At 46.4% G+C, this 14,014-nt stretch overlaps 1 pseudogene across 1 annotated transcript in view; it reads left to right on the forward strand.

The window, feature by feature from the left end:
* LOC307206118 (large ribosomal subunit protein mL49 pseudogene) overlaps positions 1–14,014 on the forward strand; it is a 15,794-nt pseudogene continuing 1,780 nt past the window's right edge. Inside the window, exon 1 of the transcript in view lies at positions 1–536. The product of the transcript in view is annotated as a large ribosomal subunit protein mL49 pseudogene (transcript). The remainder of the gene's footprint in view (positions 537–14,014) is intronic.

The raw sequence follows: 14,014 nt of genomic DNA on the forward strand, positions 1-14,014 counted from the left end.
AGACAATCTCCCAAGATGGCGACTTTGGCTTTCGCCTTGGCCAGAGTTGGGCTGGCTGCGGAAGGGGCCGTTGCTGGGAGGATGGCGGCAGCGACTCCTGGCGGCAGCTCATACGAGGCAAGCTTCAGCAGAAGCCAGCTCTGCAGAACAGAAATATCCAGGGATTATTGAATCTACTAATGAATATAGGTTTGTGGAGAGACTTATACCTCTCTCCCAAGTACCAGTACCCCCAAAACATGACAGTTATCCCACCCCTTTTGGATGGAGCCCACCTCCTGACCTTCCTTATTTTGTAAGGAGGTCGCGAATGCACAATATCCCAGTTTACGCAGATACTACCTTCAGAGGGTGCAGGAAGATGACGGTCATCAGAAAGATTGAAGGCGATATTTGGGCCCTTGAAAATGAAGTGAAGGAACTCATCACACAGCTGTCTGGGCGGACAGCAGTCACCCAAGTGAATGAAGTTGCCTGCATGATTCGCATCAAGGGATTTTTTGAGCAGGAATTTAAAAAGTGGCTATTGGACAAAGGCTCTCATTGGATAAATGAGAGATATTTTCACGAAAAAAAAAATTGGAAGAGACAAATGGTTTCAGGACTTTTTCTGTGAGGTTTCAGACATGTGGTGTCAGGGAACTGCCATCAGTGCCAGAGGGAGAGAGCAAGCTCCAGAGGGATTCCAGAGAGCGTCCCGGGATGGGGAGAGGCAGCCCATCTTCTGGGGAAGAGAATCAGCACCAGTGGAGAAGGGGGGCAGATGGGGGAATCGGCGAGGCGGTCCCTTGACTCCTTGCCGGGGACCAGCGGGGAGAGTAAGGGTCCTCCGCTGCCCACACCCTCCCTGCGCAGGAGGCTTCCGCACAGGGAGAGTAGGCAGAGATTAGGCATCAAAGAGTTTCTTTGCTGGAAGAAGTTCAAGAAACGCCCAGTGACGGATTCTGCCAGCGATTGAGACAGCCACGGGTGAGTGGCTGTCCGGACAGAAAAGGTTCACTCAGGCAACCCAGCCAGGTGTTGGCACCGGCTTACGCACAAGCAACCCCTAGAACCATTACATGTGGTTTATACATTTCTGTATGTGCTTGCTTGGCACATTTATGAACATTTACTTTATATATATAAGACCTTCAAATTCTTTTAACATAGGCTATATTATAGAATTGTAGAGTGGGGAGGGACCCTGAGAGTCATCTAGTCCAACCCTCTGCAATGCTGCAATCCTGCTCACAGCTAGCTGTCCCTGGGTAGCCTCAAACCACTTCTGGTTAACAGCCAGGTGCACTGACCTGTTGTGCCACTGGGGACATAGACACATTAATGGTTTGAAACAGCAGCAAGGTCAGAATTTCCCCCTGCTGCGTTCCCAGTTGCTTTCTTACATCCCTGTACGCCCCAGAGAGAGGAAGATCACGTCTTCACCCAAGGCACGTTATCCGATTTGTTTCCCTGCTCTGGACCTCCCATTCATTGAAGCTGTCATCTGCGCATGCTCAACCTCTGTCTCCAAAGAATACACCTCAGCTTAACCACAGATTCTGTTTTCTAATCGGGGGGTGGGGGGAGCTGGCGTAAGGGAAAGCGCATCCAACAGGAGCGTTTCTCCAGAAGCTAAAGGGTGCAGATGGTTTGGGGCCAATGCCATGTGTGCGGTACATAGCTATTCTGAACTTAAAGCTGGTGGTAAAAGGGACACGAGTGGCGCTGTGGGTAAAACCTCAGTGCCTAGGACTTGCCGATCGTATGGTTGGCGGTTCGAATCCCTGCGGCGGGGTGAGCTCCCATCTTTCAGTCCCTGCTCCTGCCCACCTAGCAGTTCAAAAGCACCCCTAAGTGCAAGTAGATAAATAGGTACCGCGTTATAGCGGGAAGGTAAACAGCGTTTCCGTATGCTGCGCTGGTGCTGGCTCGCCAGAGCAGCTTCGTCACGCTGGCCACGTGACCCGGAAGTGTCTTCGGACAGCGCTGGCCCCCGGCCTCTTAAGTGAGATGGGCACACAACCCTAGAGTCGGACACAACTGGCCCGTACGGGCAGGGGTACCTTTACCTTTAATGCTGGTGGTCAACAAAAGAGGTTTAAAGACTGTCTCCAGGCAAATCTAAAAAAATGTAGTATAAGCACTGACAACTGGGAAACACTGGCCTCCGAGCGCTCCAGTTGGAGAGCAGCCTTTACCAAAGGTGTCATGGGCTTTGAAGACACTTGAACTCAGGACGCAAGGGAGAAACGTGCTAGGAGGAAGGCACGCTTGGCAAATCCACACCGTGATCAGCTCCCGCCCGGAAACCAATGTCCCCACTGTGGAAGGACATGTGGATCCAGAAGTGGCCTCCACAGTCGCTTACGGACTCACTGTTAAAACCATGTTTATGGAAGACAATCTTGCTTGGTTACAAGTGATCATCAAAGAAGAAAGAAGCTTCAAGCACCAGTGATGAGAGTGTGCTCAGAGCCGGAGCAAACAATAATGTGTACACAACTACAGTTTTGCAACCACATTGGACAATCTACCATCCCAACAGGTGCACTGAGGTGGGTGGGAAGATTAGCAGAATGGGGGGGGGGGGGAGGTTGCATTTTTCCAGCAACAGAATGCTGATAGGAAAATACTTTTTTTTTTCATAGCAATGAAGGCAAAGACATTTGGACCACCTTGCAGTAACAGAACAACTATGACACATTTCTCATGCTATAAAATGATCAATACGAAAACTCATATATTGTGCACCTGGGAAATGGCCTTCTGTGAGTTCACACATTCAATTTGATCATGACTGATGTATGGGATGCAGTTGTGGCAAGTGTCATAGACAACGGTTGGATATTGTCTGTGACAAGAATCTCTTTTTCTGGGTAAAAATGAAGGATACATGCTTTATTTAAAAAGTAGTGATGAATGATGCAACTTTCTACACATCTTTACCATTCTGTGATTCCATCCCACCCCATAAGAAATCTTTGTTGAGGAATGTATGTATATTCTTGCATTATAACGTAACTCCAGCACAAGAACACACACAAACACACACACACACACACACACACGAGAAACAGGTGTTGCATTGGGGCTGCCAATCAATGATTTGTTAATCATCTGCATTTTTAAACCAACGAATTGATTAAAACTTAATTTGCATATTAAAAATACTTGGATACAGGTGCCTGTTTTGAGATATTGTGTAAGAGAACATAATGTAATAGATTATTAATTTTGTGAGTTGGGAATTAATCAATGAATGATTAATTAGTTAATCGACTAAAACTCATATAATTAATCAATTATCATAATAATAATAATTAATCTATTGATTAAATTTGCACAGGGGCTAAAACCAATATTTCTGAAGCACCTTTTTATTTTTACAACACAAGCGGTGTAGCAAGCATAGTCCTTGAAGATCCATTTCCTCTGTTAAGATGGGGCTTGCCACCTGCAGTTTTCATAAATGTGTGTATTGCAGTGAGATTAATCAGGGACACTTTCTTAGTCCTTTAAAAGGTTTGCTAATCAGTAAATCGACCGATCATAAACAGTTGATCATAACACCGAAAGATAAAAATATGCGATAGAATGTTTACATCCCACAATTTATCTGCACTGCAATTATTTCATAACAAGCAAGGTCAGATTCGTCAAGACCAGGGTGTTATGGGGGAGCAGTCCATTCTGTTCCTGTGAATTTGCATAAATGTGCTTTAAGACACACCTACTGTCTGGAAAGGCAGTTATGGGTGACGGCAGAGGGGAAGCAATGCTCTGTTTATTTGTGGGTATGGGTGCACATTTAAATACATGCATAAGAAGAATCAAGATGCAGCCCCACAGAGTTAAATCAGAAGTATAGCCCTGAAAAAAATACACTGTGTACCCCCCCAAAAAAAAATTCTCCAAAAGAACAGTGAACAGTGATTTACCAGGGACAGGCACTAGAAAATAGAGACTATCTTTGGTAAATAGTTGTGCTATATCCCTCACATAGATCATTCCTATGTAGGTCTATTCACCTATTTAGGACTTATTATTAGGTAGAAGTAGGACGTGGGTGGCGCTGTGGGTTAAACCACAGAGCCTAGGGCTTGCCGATCAGAAAGTCGGCAGTTCAAATCCCCACGACGGGGTGAGCTCCCGTTGCACAGCCCCAGCTCCTGCCCACCTAGCAGTTCGAAAGCACATCAAGTGCAAGTAGATAAATAGGTACCTCTCCGGCGGGAAGGTAAACGGCGCTTCCGTGTGTTGTTCTGGTTCACCAGAAGCGGCTTAGTCATGCTGGTCACATGACCCGGAAGCTGTACGCTGGCTCCCTTGGCCAATAAAGCGAGATGAGCGCCGCAATCCCTGAGTCAGTCATGACTGGACCTAATGGTCAGGGGTACCTTTACCTTTACCTTTATTAGGTAGAAGTAGGAGTCATTTTTAGGGGAATATGCATAGGATTGCACCCTCAGAGATCTAGACTATGAGAGAGGGCTGTGAAACCTGAAGAACTCTACTGCATGTGAAAACAACAAACTGTCTTGCAGTAGTTCAAAGACTGATTCATTAATTGTGGCAGGGACTTCCATAGGCAGGAGTCTATTTCTGCCGGTCTGAAAACTGGACAGTGAAGTCATTGCAGATGATGTGTGCAAAAGTGCAGCCGACACTATGACAAATGAAGGATAAAGTACAGTGGTACCTCAGGTTAAGAAGTTAATTTGTTCTGGAGGTCCGTTCTTAACCTGAAACTGTTCTTAACCTGAGGGACCACTTTAGCTAATCGGGCCTCCCGCTGCTGCTGCGCCGCCGCCGCACAATTTCTGTTCTCATCCTGAAGCAAAGTTCTTAACCCGAGGTCCTATTTCTGGGTTAGCAGAGTCTGTAACCTGAAGCATCTGTAACCCATTATTATGTATGTGTTCTTTGCAAAGAAACACCATAAGAGGTCACCAAGATGGTCTGTTTGGACTTTCTAAAGGTAGTCATTCTTCCTTCGTTTTTGTATTAAAATTTCTTTACACAGCTACCTGGATTTTTGGACTCTCCTTTGGAGTAGCTAATGGGTTGCTCCTGCACTTCCAAGCTGACCGGCTCACCACTGATCAAACCATGGAGAATTAGGCTATTGATGGCCACTAGCCATGGTGGTTGTGTTCTGCCTTCAGTGTTGGAAAGCAGTATGCAAGGTGTTGGGAATCACAACTGGATAGGTGCTCTGGTGCTCTGTTCCTGCTTTCTGGCTTTCCTGCAAACAGGAAGCTTTCATTCATCTTGCACGAGACCTTTGCAGAATCAGATTTCCTCCCTGCACGCAGAAATTGGGATTCCCCTTATACCGCTCGCACACTGCTAAGAATCATGCTTTTAACTGTACAGCACAGAGGAAAGGAAGGTCAGCTGCTGTAGCAGAACATTCAGGTAGAGCGTGAGGCTCTTAATCTCAGGGTCGTGGGTTTGAGCCCCGTGTTGGGAGAAAGATTTAGCTAATCGGGCCTCCCGCTGCTGCTGCTGCGCCGCCGCCGCACAATTTCTGTTCTCATCCTGAAGCAAAGTTCTTAACCCGAGGTACTATTTCTGGGTTAGCAGAGCCCCGTGTTGGGAGAAAGATTCCTGCATTGCGGGGGGTTGCAGTGTGACGCAGCAACTAAAAAAGCCAATGCAATTCTGGGCTGTATAGCATCTAGATCAAGGGAAGTAATAGTGCCACTGTATTCTGCTCTGGTCAGACCTCACCTGGCGTACTGTGTCCAGTTCTGGGCACCACAGTTCAAGAAGGACACTGAGAAACTGGAACGTGTCCAGAGGAGGGCAACCAAAATGGTCAAAGGCCTGGAAACGATGCCTTATGAGGAACGGCTAAGGGAGCTGGGCATGTTTAGCCTGGAGAAGAGGAGGTTAAGGGGTGATATGATAGCCATGTTCAAATATATAAAAGGATGTCACATAGAGGAGGGAGAAAGGTTGTTTTCTGCTGCTCCAGAGAAACGGACACGGAGCAATGGCTCCAAACTACAAGAAAGAAGATTCCACCTAAACATTAGGAAGAACTTCCTGACAGTAAGAGCTGTTCGACAGTGGAATTTGCTGCCAAGGTGTGTGGTGGAGTCTCCTTCTTTGGAGGTCTTTAAGCAGAGGCTTGACAACCATATGTCAGGAGTGCTCTGATGGTGTTTCCTGCTTGGCAGGGGGTTGGACTCAATGGCCCTTGTGGTCTCTTCCAACTCTATGATTCTATGATTCTATGACTAGATGATCCTCAGGGTCCCTTCCAGCTCTATGATTCTACACAGGTAGTTCCTGTGGGAGGAGAGCTGCGCACCCATGCCTCCTTGGGACAAGGATTCAAGTCCCTCTGACAGCAAAACATCTGAGGAGCAGAAGGAGCCCTTTGCAAGGCAGAGAAAGAGATGCATTTGGTTAAGTAATCAGGGAAGCCTCAATTGCAGTCTTACCGCAACCAGCTCCATTAACTCACTGAGTTTTATGTTGGGTTTCTAGAAGATACCTAGGACCCCCAGTTTGAGTATCAATTACTCAGCTGGAGGGGGCACTACAAATTGCGGGGTTCATGCTACAAAACCCTACAAAACGGCTAGGAAACATTGGCACAGGTTTGGAGTGAATTGGACAACACTGGATTTCTGGGTGTTCATTACAGAATGACTACCAAACCCTACAAAAGTTATGGAGGGGATCCCAAACATTGGAGTTCATAGCACGAGTATGGGAAACATAGAAGGCAGCTTTGAACCCCAAGGGTATCTCGTGGGGCATTTGTTCTCCACCAGCTGCCAGACCCAGCCCTATATCCCAGAACCAAGAGTCCCATGCCGTGCTAGCTGTGGCCCAGTGGGGTGGGGAGAAATCCCTAGATAACAAAGAACAATTGGCGAAGAACAATACCAGATAAGAAAGTAGAAGCTTTTATTGAACAGAGAGGGAGATAGCTCTCAAAGCAGGACAGATTAACAGGTTTGCCCAAGAGTGCCTTGTCCCAGCAGCTGTCCGGTGCCCTTGAAAGTTCTGTGAAAGGCTGCGGAGTATGACAATACGTAGCTGTCTGTCCAGAAGATTTCAGAAGGTACAGGGCCCTCTAGGATGCGAGGTTGGCAATTCCTCAGGGAACAGCTGGAACCACACTGGTCACTGGGAACTGTCCTCTCTGGGGAGCTGAGAGAGAGAGAGAGAGAGAAGGACAGTCATGACCAGTGGTTAGCAGCTGCAGCACAGCCTCTTGGTGCAGAAAGAGTGCTGTCTGTTGTAAACAAATTCTGCCCTTCTTCCCTTATGGGGTATCCAAGATCCCGTATAGAGTTCTTAAGTGGGTTCCCTATCAGTAGGAGAAAATAACAGAGGCCAACCAGAGAATACTGAGAAGCAAAGCAGCTAGTAAGTTTGATCTTTATTGGACTGTTGCAACAGGGTGCTCCCCTCACACGCAGGAGGACGGAGGAGGACCCAGAACAAAGATGTGCCTGCCCTTATATAGACATTTTAAATTGCCTTTCCTGGAGCTCAAGACCACCCCCCACAAACATCCTACCTACATCACAGAAAAGGCGGTCTACAACAGAAATTTGAATGTTGTTGTTTTTCCTGTCTGCCAGGTTATCTGATAATGCCTTATCTGATTGCCTTTCCTGGTAGTCTGCCCATTCCTTTGAGATGGTAATTACCCAATTCCTGAGACAATGGGAAGGTTCCCTCACCCCCTCGCTCCTTGCAGAGAAAACATTTGGTCAGTTTGGGAGTCAAAATGGTTTCAGGACGGTCTTCCTGTGCTGCTCCAGACATGTGGTCCACATATCTATGTACAGTACGTGCTTGGTTGGTACATTTATGAACATTTATTTTATATATATATATATATATATATATATATATATATATATATATATGGGACGTGGGTGGTGCTGTGGGTAAAATCTCAGTGCCTAGGACTTGCCGATCGTATGGTCGGCGGTTCAAATCCCCGCGGCAGGGTGAGCTCCCGTCTTTCGGTCCCAGCTCCTGCCCACCTAGCAGTTCAAAAGCACCCCTAAGTGCAAGTAGATAAATAGGTACCGCTTTATAGCGGGAAGGTAAACAGCGTTTCCGTGTGCTGCGCTGGTGCTGGCTCGCCAGAGCAGCTTCGTCACGCTGGCCACGTGACCCGGATGTGTCTCCGGACAGCGCTGGCCCCCGGCCTCTTAAGTGAGATGGGCGCAAAACCCTAGAGTCAGACACGACTGGCCCGTACGGGCAGGGGTACCTTTACCTTTACCATATATATATATATATATATATATATATATATATATATATCTCCTTATTTTTTTTATTACACTGTCCCCTAGATGTGGTCCACATGCCCTTTCTCCTGTTAGGCAAGAGAATATAGGCAGGACTGCTGAACCCTTTCCTAGCGGGTTTCACAGGGGACTTGCGTGTGTGCAGTAACCTGTCTGCTCCTTGGAGCTGGACTGTGCTCCTGCAAAGCAAAAGGGATCATGAGCTTATGGGAAGCAGTAGCAACGGTTGGAGTAAAGTGCCTGGCATTTGGCAACAGAAATGTGGCCTGCATGTGGAGGTGGCCCCTGGTCCTCTTTTCTGTGTGCAAGACACAGCTACTAGCTGTAGAAGGAAGGCGTGGTACGGGAGCTATCATACACACCACTCCTACTCCTTTGCCCATTTGCAGAGGTTGCTTTATTCTAGAGCACCCTCTGCTTTGGGAGGTGAGTGGGGAGTTGTTCGTGAGTGCTTTTGTACGGAGTCCCAAAGCAGATAACTTGTAAGGCTTCTGAGAAAGCAACGGTTAGCTATTTGCTCTTCCTATAATTGTCCTGGGGCTTTGTGCAAAGTGCTCCTTTCTTGTGCAAAGGGCCCTTTCTCCATTAGTTCCCATCAGCCAAATTTTCCCCTGGTGTACTCTAGGTGTGCAAAACATGAGGTCAGATGTGGCCCCATCAAGCACACTCTTTCATTTAACTAATGAGCTCCCTGGCAGGGTTTTATATGCTGATGTGTTGCGTTAGGATGAATCCTGCATTTCATTGCAAAGCAGGAAGATGTGAGGGGGCAGCTTATTTTTGCTTCCCCAAAGCTGGGGCATCCAAAGTAGCTTCCTCTGAAATGCTACTGGTTCCAGGCACTGGGTTGGTCAGCCAGGAGCAGCTTTGTGGTCTCAATATGCGGGTGAGACGGTGGTATTGAGAGGTAGGGTTTGAATTTGTTAGGTGCTAGAGCACAATCTGGGATAAGCCAGGCCTGTAGAAAAGGGACAGGTGCCAATCAAACTAGGGTGGAACCAGATTGTAGACCCTTGGAAAGGGGGCAGAGCAGCTTTTGAAGTGAGCCAGGGGCAGGAAGAACACTGGCAGGAGCTGAGGAGAATCCAGTTCAGAACAAAACTCCCCCCTCCTTGGATGAAGAAAAATTAAATGGGGGACATGTTAAACTAGGCACTGTGAGTGCAGAGGCACAGGACAGCGGTTCAGAGAGATCAACACAGCACAAGTTTAAATAGTAAAGGTAAAGGGACCCCTGACCATTAGGTCCAGTCGCAGAATACTCTCAGGTTGCGACACTCATCTCGCTTTACTAGCAGAGGGAGCCACGTACAGCTTCTGGGTCATGTGGCCAGCATGACTAAGCTGCTTCTGGCGAAGCCAGAACAGTGCACAGAAACGCCGTTTACCTTCCCGCCAGAGCGGTACCTATTTATCTACTTGCACTTTGACATGCTTTCAAACTGCTAGGTTGGCAGGAGCAGGGACCAAGCAACGGGAGCTCACCCCATCGCGGGGATTCAAACCTCCGACCATCTGATCGGCAAGTCCTAGGCTCTGTGGTTTAGGCCATAGTGCCACCTGCATCCTTCAAATTAAAATAAGACTGTATAAAGCCATTATACCAGGGCTGGTGCAGCCATTAAGTGGTGTGAGGCTACCACCTCAAGCGGCAGAAGCCCTAATCAATCAATCAATCAATCAATCAAACAATCAAACAATCAATCAGCCACCTCCACTGGTGGAGAAGCCATGCCAGCATCAGTAATGATTTCGGGCAAGATCTTGCCAAAATCACCTGAGATATTGTGGAGTGCAAGAGAGCTGTCCTGAAATCATTTCTTGGCTGAAATTGGCACCAGTGCCACCACTGCATCTCTGCTGGTGGCGAAGGCAATGTGGTGGGCAGCACAGGTGGTGGTGGCAGCAGCAGCCGGGCGGCACTTCCTGTTTCACCTTGAGCAGTGAAATGGGACATGCCGCCCCGATTGTAATTCTGTGAGGGATAAACTACAGTTCCCAGAAATCTCTGAGTGAACGAATGAGATTCAAATGCTCTTTTATGGTGTGGAGTAAAATCTGCAACAAGCTGCTATTTTTATAATGAAACCAGTTTCTCAAGAACTGGCTTTCAGGGGCAGAAAATATGCAATAGATCCTGGTATGTGTATGTACCATTTAGCAAAAAAAACAAGAAACAAGAAGTCACTTTCCTTTCATGCTAGGATAAAATGTCATGCGCACACAGCTTTTATTTTTTGAATGAATCAAGTTCCTCAGTAAGTGCTTTTCAGGAGCAAAAGTAGGCAATCAAACAAGACTCCTTTCGGAGGAAGGGCAGGACATAAATGTTATGCTAAATAAATAGTGTGTAAACTACATGTGGGGGGGGGGGGAGAGAAGCAAGTACTCAGCCTTGATTGAGTCCAGAATAAAACATTGTGTATACATTGTGTATAGTGTCTGTGTGAAAACTGATGTATAGGGAGGGACCTGGCAATGGGAGTTGTATCCAATGGGGGTGTATTTTGAGAGTGGATTTCATGCTCTTTATTCAGCTCATAGTAGTGAGGAATGAAAGTTCACACCAAAATATCTGCTTTATATACATTATTTACACAATGGGCTGCATGTGATTGGCTAATTCTGGGATTCTCCTGCAGGCCAATCAGGTTGCGGATTCACTTCCACCTGGAGCTGGATTGGGTGGCTCCTGCGGACCAATCATACTGCTGCATTCTGGACCCTATTGTTCTAGGACCAATCAGACTGCTGCCTTTTGGATCCTATTCAACTCAGTACATAACAAATACAGTGACTACGTCCTTCGTCCTTCACCTGGGGCATGTGCAGGGAGGAAAAGGCATGTATATAACCTAATCAAAGAGGACGCTTTTAGAACACGTACGAAGTGAGCACACCCACCTTTGTGCATGCCAGAAGCTAGAATCAATAGAGATTGAAAGCAGCATGTTGAGAATGAGCACAAACAATTACGTTGGAGAAAAACTATCTTTTTATGCTATAAACCCATGAGGGTGTACACAGCCTAGACCATGCGTAGGCAAACGCAGATCCGACCCAATAGCCTTCTCAATCCGGCCCGTGGACGGTCTGGGAATCAGCGTCTTTTTACATGAGTAGAATGTGTGCTTTTATTTAAAATACATCTCTGGGTTATTCGTGGGGCATAGGAATTCATTCTTTTTTTTTCTCATTTCAAAATATAGTCCCGGTCCCCACAAGGTCTGAGGGATGGTAGACCGGCCCCCTGCTGAAAAAGTTTGCTGACCCCTGCCCTAGACAATATCTGCTGCTCCCTGACATATCCCTCATGCCACACTTTCCCTATCCTTCTAACGTTGTCGTTCCATCAGTGACAGGGATACACCAGCAGGACCCACACATCACTTTGATGTTGGGTCCCTAGTGGGAGGCATGTCGGCAAGATCTTTTCTTTTCTTTTTTGCATATAATTTTTTATTAGTTTAGCGTATCATTTTCAACAGTAACTAAACATACTTTTACATCTTATTCAAATTTTTGACTTCCATCAATCATGTCGGCAAGATCTAAACAAATCCTAGGAAACCTAAACAGATCCTAAACCTCTCCCATCAGCATAATTTAAGTGTACAAATAAAATTAGATGTGCAAATTTGCAGTTAGGATAGCAGCTTGAAAACATGCAGTCCAAAACTCAGGAGAAAACAGAGTTTTTTGTCATTTTTACACAGGCAATAGTGTGCATATATAATGGGTATTCTGTTATAGTAAATACATAGCCGTAATAGTGAAGCTGTCTCTGATCTTATAAACACCTTTGGTATTAATGGAATTCTCAAGCTCCCAGTGATATCAAGATTATGGCCTTATTTATATAGACGTTTTGATCTGCGCTTGTAAAGTTTGTTACAGGAGAGCGACCTTGTCTCTGATACTTGGCATTCCTCTCCCTTCCCTTCCCTTGTCCTCTGTGTACGTTGTGTTTAAATGTAGCACGTGACTTACATTGATTCTTATGTCTGAGAGCTATAACAAATGTAATGAATGGAAATTCCCTTTTTCTAAGAGATTTTCACAACAATTTTTCTAAGAGACACCCACAGTTACTACTGAATTGTCTGTTGTTGTTGGGGTTTTTTTAAAATATATATATATATATATACAGGTTTTTTTTCTCTTTTTACTGCCATATCTCTGTTTTTATGTTGCATTTCTGTATACCGCTTAGAAATTTTAAAGCGTTAAGCAGTTTGGAAATGCTTTTTAATAAATAAATAAATAAAATAATAAATACGCATCTTATGAGATGTGTATATTGCCGGTAGTTTGTGTATTCAAAAAGAAAAACATTGTCAATCATAATAACGGAGGAAGAAAAACGTGCACTGTTAAATTAGGGGATGGACGGATGCAGTCGTCATAGATGCAATTCACTAAGCCCTGCTGCCAAACAGTCTCCATTTATTTCAATGCAGCTTGCACAGCAATAGATGAAATACTGGCAAGTTGCTTGCTCCCTGTGTGCATATTAAGGACCACATTAGGATAAGGAATATTATGGCAAATGGTCAGTATGCTGATAGCATTACGGAGCATCCGCCAGACCTTTCTTAAATCGCAGAACTGCACAATTGCAGGGAAGATCCCTTTATGGAATGTGGGTTCAGAAGCGGCTTTTCCTGCATCCTCAGGTGATTGGACTAGATGACCATGGAGGTCCCTTCCAGTTCTATGAATCTATGAGATTTTTACGGGTATCTGAGAACAAGTGAGATGGTATCATTTGTAAAAATGATGCTACAGTAGCATTATGAGATAGACCCGTCGCAACTTTCACGACAGCAGTCCCGCATTCCCAAACCGAAGTGCCCTGAATTTTCAGAGGGCGGTCGAAAAACAGGCAAGAATATTTGGAAGAAGTTTGCGCATGAATCGATCACCAAAGTTTGCATTGGCGAGCCGGTTTGCGCATCAGAAGGTTACCTTCTTTTCCAATACGCCAGGTCACCTCAATAACCCTGATGCTGCGCGAATGGCAGAGAGGGGAATCCTGCCTTAGAGGCCTTGCAGCCAGAACTGTAAGGGTCTGACTTCCCAACGCCTGTGCATGAAAGATTATGGGATGTGCAGCGTCTGCATCATCTGAAGGAAGAATAGAGAACCCTGGCAGGCTTTGCCAGAGTATTATGGGATGTGCCATTGGCCCTATGCCCCCAGTGGTTATTATGGTCTGTGCACTTTGAAGGCGGGGGTGTTGGGGGGGAAGTGGGGCGCACTGGGAACAGGCGCGCCAAATGTTTTCTTAGGGGGCAGCTGGAAGGAGACCCCTGGAGGGGGCGTTGGGCGCTGCGCACTCTTTTAGCAGGGTTCCTTCCATTCTGTTTGGGGAGGAATAGTGCGCCGGTGATTATTATGGGCTGTGTGAAGGAAGGCGGGGGGGGGGAGGGAGGGAGTGGAGAGAGAGAGAGAGAAGATGCAGTAAGTGCAAGCATTGTCGGCTGTGGCTAAGAGTTGCTGACAGTATTATGGGATGTCTGGCTGGACGAGGACTATTATGGGATGCTTGCCTGAGGAGGGGGAGGGGGGGAAAGAGGTGGAAGCGGCTGGTATTATGGGATGTCTCTGGTGCGGACTATTATGGGATGCCAGGGGGGCTTCTCGTGGAATATTTCAGGGAGGAGTGCGCCTGCTGTGGGATGCCAGACTTGGCAACAGTGGAGTGTGTGTGATTATTATGGGATATGTCAGGGAGTGAG

Source organism: Podarcis cretensis (genome assembly GCF_951804945.1).
Source record: "Podarcis cretensis genome assembly, chromosome: 17".
Taxonomy (NCBI): Eukaryota; Metazoa; Chordata; class Lepidosauria; order Squamata; family Lacertidae; genus Podarcis; species Podarcis cretensis.